The sequence below is a fragment of the Suncus etruscus genome, chromosome 17 (assembly GCF_024139225.1).
Source record: "Suncus etruscus isolate mSunEtr1 chromosome 17, mSunEtr1.pri.cur, whole genome shotgun sequence".
Taxonomy (NCBI): Eukaryota; Metazoa; Chordata; class Mammalia; order Eulipotyphla; family Soricidae; genus Suncus; species Suncus etruscus.
In genome coordinates this window covers 22958789-22965447 of record NC_064864.1, presented here as the reverse complement: position 1 = coordinate 22965447, position 6659 = coordinate 22958789, and the positions used below count along the sequence as shown (strand labels likewise).

The window sequence follows — 6659 nt, the reverse complement described above, 5'->3', positions numbered from 1 at the left end:
GCAAGGCAAACATTCTACCTCCATCTATCTCTCTGGCCCCCTTTGGTCCTTCTTCTTTTAGATTACTTCACTCAACATGCCCAACAGGTTGTCAATAAATTCTATGATTTAATCATTTATTGAAGCTGCATTGTATTCCATTATGTGTATATATTTTTATATATACATCTTCATAATCTATTCAGCTGTTGTTGGATACCTATGTTAATTCCATATTTTAGCTATTTATGGAGTCATGCAATGAATAATTTTTTGCATATATCTTCTGAATTTTTTTTTTAATCTTGGGGTAAATGCCCCAAATGGAAGGCTAGGTTCCATAGCAGCTCAATTCTAAGTTTACTGAGCACTCTCCATAATATTTCACAGAGTTGAGACAGGGTGTTGATTTTAGATCAACAATCTATCAAGATAAGGCCCTTAAGTCAAATAGAATTTTGCTGGTGCAAGGAAATTCAGCACTCTAGACAAATTTAAAAGTACATGGAGAGCAAAACTGACTGCTACCTCAATGTGCACATCACAGTTGAACAAGAACTGTTTGTGCAAAATGTATTTGATTTTAAATTCTGGGTTGGATGACAAGAAGGTGATTTTCCTCCTGATTAAAAAAAATAAATATTTCCTTCTGATAAAAAATAAATAAATAAATACTGAACGCCTGACTTTGGACTCAAGGCTCAAGGCAGAGCCTTAGGACAACTGGGCCCAAGGTCAGAAGGGAACGGCCCTAACTCCCTCGCGCTTAGCATGCTGGGAGTGGGCGGGAAAACAAACCTTGCCGGCTCCGCCCCCGGCTCGCGTCGGTCTCCACGCAGAGCTTGCCGGGAGGTGGGAGGGCGGGGTTGAGCGTTGCCCGGGCAACGGGGCGGCGCGAACCAATCAGGATTGTGTGCGCGCTTGTCCGTTACTCTCGCGGACCCACGGTTGGGGGCGTGGCCAGGTTCCAAACGCCTGAGCCTGAGCCTGAGGGGAGAGGTGGACAGATTCTCTGGGACTGGGGAATGTGCCAGGTGCTGAGGCTTCAGAGGGGTTCTTAAGAGTTGGGAACCTGAGTTTTTCCTCGGATCCAGGGCTGAAGGCTGGGTGGAGGGGTCTCTCCATCCTTGTCCAAGAAACTGAAACAGCCCTGGGCCCAAAGCAGGAGTGCAGGGTCTCCACAGTGGCCAGTGGAACTGCTCAGGAGCCTAGAAGGCCAGAGGGCCTATGGATGCAAGGAAAAGGGGAAAGGGAAGATGAAAGGAAACCAAAGGGGACCAGGAACTGCTACCCCTGGCCTTTAGGAATCCTAATCGAACCTCATTTTTAGAGGAGATTTTGTTCCTTTTGCTTTGTTTTTAATATACAAGATAAGATAGGGATGGTACAGGCAGGGACCTCAGACGTTGCTTTCCCATGTTATTGGAAGTCTATGACTATTTGCTGTTAGCTCCCTCTTAAGCAAGACTGATAGTCACCTTTTGAGACTTCAGGTTAAGAAGGGAAATAAAGGGCCCGGGGAGATAGCACAGCGGTGTTTGCCTTGCAAGCAGCCGATCCAGGACCTAAGGTGGTTGGTTCGAATCCTGGTATCCCATATGGTCCCCCGTGCCTGCCAGGAGCTATTTCTGAGCAGACAGCCAGGAGTAACCCCTGAGCACCGCCGGGTGTGGCCCAAAAAACCAAAAAAAAAAAAAAAAAAGAAGGGAAATATACCTAGGTAGTGGCACTGCCAGGAGAGGTGGGAAGGACATCATAGGGGCTCTGTTAAGTGAGAACTAGATAAGACAAGTCTCTTACGGGCTTCATGGCTTCTGGGTATTTTGGACCAGCTATGTCCAGGGGATCAGTGCAAGTCCCCAGTAACTTTTCCCCCCATTTCTTGTTTATGTTTTGTTTTTCCCCAGGTACCTTGGGGTGAGAGCCAACCTCCTTTAGGGAGTCCCTTAATGGTCTTCTCTAGAACCTACTCCTACACTGCCCCCTGCACCTCTAGAAAATATTACTGTTGATAACGTGAAAAAAAAAGTCCATTTGAGAATTTGTTGAGCTCCCAAGATTTGGGGGGGGTTGCTTTGTCCTCTGTAAAATACCTGCCCTCTTCTAAGGATTGTTATTGAGACCTAGTGAGATATATAAAGTACTATTAAAGGATATGGGACACTCGAATGTCTCCAGAAAAGTTACATGATTTGGGGAGAAGCCAGTGGGGAAATAAGGAACCTGTTCCAGCCATAACCTTCTGATGCCCCAATGCCAGATTGGCTTAGTTTTCTGGCAGTCTGCCCCTATTCTCCCTAGATCTGAATCCAGTGCTCCCTGACTATAGGCTCAGAGTCTTAGATTTGAAACCTGGATCTGTCACTTACTAGCTGAGTGATCTTGGGCAAGTCATGTTAGCTCTACTTCTTAAGATGGCTTGTAAATGTCACCATATAAACCAAGGCATTTCTGGCTTCAGAGGTAGGCCACTGCTATAAGGAAGGAGCCCTGACTGGAAATCTGTTAAGAGGCAGTTACTTTGTCACCAACTAGAATAGCCTTTGGACAAAGCGCTGCAGATATCTTTAGTTCATCCTTAATGTCATACTGTCAACACTCACTGCTTTCATCCTTAAGCTTTGGCCTTTGTTTCCTCATGGGTTAATTAGTGATAATTCCTGTAGGAATAAATTATTAGTACTACAGATTAATACTTTAAGTAGGGTGTGTTAGTTCCAAAGAATTATAGCAGAAAGTTAAAAACTGTGCATGGAGAATACATGTTTAATACTTTAAACAAAATGCAGTGGGCCTTAAGAGCTGGTAAGGAAAGGAGCCTAAAGATAAAACCCAGAAAACCTAGAAATGATACAAATGTCTTTACATATATAGGTGTAAAGTGACCAAATTGAGAAAATAAATGACTAATGTTTAAAACAAATTTTATAAACATCACAAATTCAAGAAAATGCCCTATATTTATAGTAACAGGCTTACACCTTAATTTTTTAAAAATACGGAATGCTTCACGAATTCGCGTGTCATCCTTGCGATGGGCCATGTTAATCTCTGTATCATTCCAATTTCAGTGTATGTGCTGCCGAAGTGAGCACACACCTTAATTTTTTTGGGGGGGTCACAACTTGAGAAAGTAAGCTAAGGAGTTACTCCTGGCTCTTCTCTAAGTAATCACTTCTGGCAGTGCTTGGGGGGGACCATATGGGATGCCAGAGATCAAATCCAAGTTGACTGCAAGCAGGGCAAGCACTTTGCCCACTGTAATATCTCTGTCCTTTTTAATATCGCTCTGCCCCCTATAGTAGTTCATACTTTAGTCCTTAAAATATTACCATCCTTTACTTCCCATATTATTTGGTTGTAGACTCTTTGGTCACTTTCTGTAGAAGAATGAATTTGTACTATTTCCTACTTAGAAAATAGATAATGGAAGATAATTTCATCTGCCCTTTAAACATGAATAGTGACCTTCCTTCCCCTTTAGGCACATCCAAAAGGACCACTGCCACTCCCATAGAAAGTGGTACAGGAACTCCATAATGGAAAGTGCCACTGGACCTCACCAACAATAAAAATATCTTCTGCAGATTCACCACCAAAGATTTTCCACAGGCAAATCTGAAAAAGCATTGCCTGAAAGCTCCATTTACTTTTGCTATAAATCCACCTTTGTTTTTTTGGGGTTTTTTTTGGGGGGGGGTTGGTTTTGGGGCCACACCTGGCGATGCTCAGGGGTTACTCCTGACTGTCTGCTCAGAAATAGCTCCTGGCAGGCACGGGGGACCATATGGGACACTGGGATTCGAACCAACCACCTTAGGTCCTGAATTGGCTACTTGCAAGGCAAACACCACTGTGCTATCTCTCCGGGCCCCACCTTTGTTCTTAATCATTGCAATTGTATAGCGTTCAAGGGGATCCTTGACAAGTACCAGTGAGTGGTAAGGGAGGCAGAGAAATGAAGCTGCAGTGAACTGCAAAACTGAAAATAAAGAGGAGCTAAGGAGAGGGAAGAGTATGCAGGACCAAGCAGAAGAGCTCAGCAGCAGTCTGTTGGGAAGTCCTAGGGACTGGGGTAGTGGACAGGGAGTATAAAGTGGTATAGCTTGCTCTGCTTCACCCTCCACCAGGAGAGGGCACTGCTGGCCACCCACATAGCAAGTCTAGACAAAAAAAAAAAAAAAAAAGTTGAATGAATTGCCCACTTGTTAGATTCCTGGGTGAATAAATGATTACTGCTTCCTGCTGAGCAGAGCATTGTGTGGAACAAGAATGGGGGGGTCAGTGAAAGACTCCCTCTTTGGCATCAACTTTTCCCCAAGGAGGAAGAGGGGAGGTAACCCATATTCTACTTTTCGGGCATGTGGCAGGTTAGGTTTCACCCTAAAAGACCTTGGAAAGGGCCAGAACTTGGCACCACTGAACTCTAAGGGCATATTGGACATAAAATATAAACATTTTCTCCCTGCTCTTTCCCATCCCTAAGTTAAGTCCAACCTCAAAATTCAAATTTAGCTCAAATTAATTTTAGTTTTGCAAGGGAAAAATGAAAAAAAGCACACCATAAAAAAGATATCCATTCAAAATACATAGTCAATGCAAAAATTAAACTTGGTGATAGCTATAAACAATTAGGATGTATAACCTAAATAATGTGCATTAAATTAATAAAATATTAATAAAATTCTGTCAGAAATATGAGAATATTGGGGCTGGAGTGAGATAGCACAGTGGGTAGGGCTTTTGCCTTGCATATGACTGACCCCGGTTTGATCCCCTTCTTCCTCTATGGTCCCCCAGTGCAGGCTCTCCAGTGCACTGCACTCTCGGTCTCTGCATTTATTTCTGCAACACTGATTTCAGTGGGCTAGGATTTGTCTCCTGTGGTTGTCTGCTGTTATATACTTATGTATAAACAAGTGGCCCAGTGCCCCTTGCAATCCATTTTTTCCTGACTCACAGGGCAAACTCATTTAGTTGGAGTTCAGGACCTTCCCTCCCTTTATATTCGCATTGCTTTCTGGCCCAAACATTTATTTCCTTCTGACATATTCCTCTTAAATTTTGTCTCAGCATCTCCCATAATGAAAGTTAAAAGAGAAAGTCATTACTGGAGTCAGTGCCTTTAGGACACCTCTTGTACCTTGACTTCAGGCACTCTACATGAGGCAGTTTGTGCTTAGTGTCCTGTGTAACACGCCTTGCAAACCACGATACCATAAGTTTGACTTCCCAATGTATGAGTTGGATGGAAACATGTTTGCTTCTGGGACAGCTGCACTTGGTTGTCTAGCTTACAGAAGATTTTATAGCAAAGATACAAGTCTATGGTCAACCTTCACATCCAGAAAGATAACCCCAACATGATACATGCATTTAACATGGAGGGTTTGGGAGATAAAGTTGTATACTGCTGCTGTTGGAAGTCCAAAAGTTTCCATTCTGTGATGAAGCTCACAAAAAACACAACCAAGAGACTGGAGACAACCTGTAACCTTTTGATCATTAAGGAACTTAATGATGGGAACTTAAATGGTTCCACATGCCATAATCCAACCCCAAAGAAATGGGTTCGGAGCAGGGTCACTGCAAGAAATAAACCAGGCCAAGCATCCAGAAAGGCATGCCTGTTGGAGAGCTTCTAATCTTGTGGTCGTCAGCCTGCCAAACAGCCTCTATTAAGGACTTCAGTCCAAAACTGGGTGGGGGAGAGGTAGAAGGTGGCAGACAAAAGATTTATCTTGAGGCTAGTCTAGTCTACACAGAATTTTTCTATGTACATAGGAGGTAGGTAAAGGGGAGGGACAGGAAGTCAGGGAAAGTCTTTGTTTTGGATAAAATAAGTTGTACTCTTAACAGTTTTGGTGCTGTGAACCAACTTGCAGTGATGTTCCCTGAGAGTTTAGTCTATCACTTCTGTCTTAATTCACTCATGGGTGACTTCTATCCCTTACCCAATGTTGAACTCATCAGTGTGTTATCTTTGCTTAGCTACTGGGGAATTGGGTTGTGGATACCTTTAACATTTTCCAGACATCTGGCCTCTGATTTGGTCTGTCTGACCTGGTCTACTCCAGGGTCTCATCAACCCCTCCACAGCTGTGCTGTCCCTGAACCTGACTTTTTCACATGTGCCTGATGTGAAATGGAACCTACATTTTGGAATTCTTTCAGATAGCCCCATAACATCATCTTTCTCCCTAATGGGGCACAAAATTTTTTGGCAATCTTCTTTGGCATTTTCAAAGGCCAACTGCCTTATCAGATGCTGCTGGGTCTCTCTCTCACTTGCCTTTGCACTGCATCTGTTCTTTTTTTCCTATGAATTGAGCATAAAGCTCTGCAACTGCTTGAAAGATTTTTGTGTAACTACCCTTGAATTCTGCATTTGTATCAATCCTCTCCATGCACCAGTGATATCTCGCGGACTTGTGTTAGAAGTGTTCGAGGCAGGTTTTCTGGTTTTCCCATACTCTCTCTCATATTAACATATCGTATGTTATTCGGACACCAGTCTCCTGCCAGCCCGACCTAGGGTGGATACTTTTGCCTTGGTCTCATCACTATATCAAATCCTCCACTGCAAGTACTGTGAAGGGCTCAGGCATACTCTAGCCACTGTTTGAAAATTTGGGGAGGGTGTCCAAACGCACTTTTACTCCAGTCAATTAAGTATTTCT

The 6659-nt window shown here is 43.4% G+C and overlaps 1 non-coding gene across 1 annotated transcript; it reads right to left on the bottom strand.

The window, feature by feature from the left end:
* Positions 1 to 2971: 2971 nt before the first annotated feature.
* On the bottom strand, positions 2972 to 3074 carry LOC125995453 (U6 spliceosomal RNA). Its single transcript, XR_007490978.1, has one exon. It is a non-coding gene; the product is annotated as a U6 spliceosomal RNA (small nuclear RNA).
* Between the last annotated feature and the right edge of the window lie 3585 nt (positions 3075 to 6659).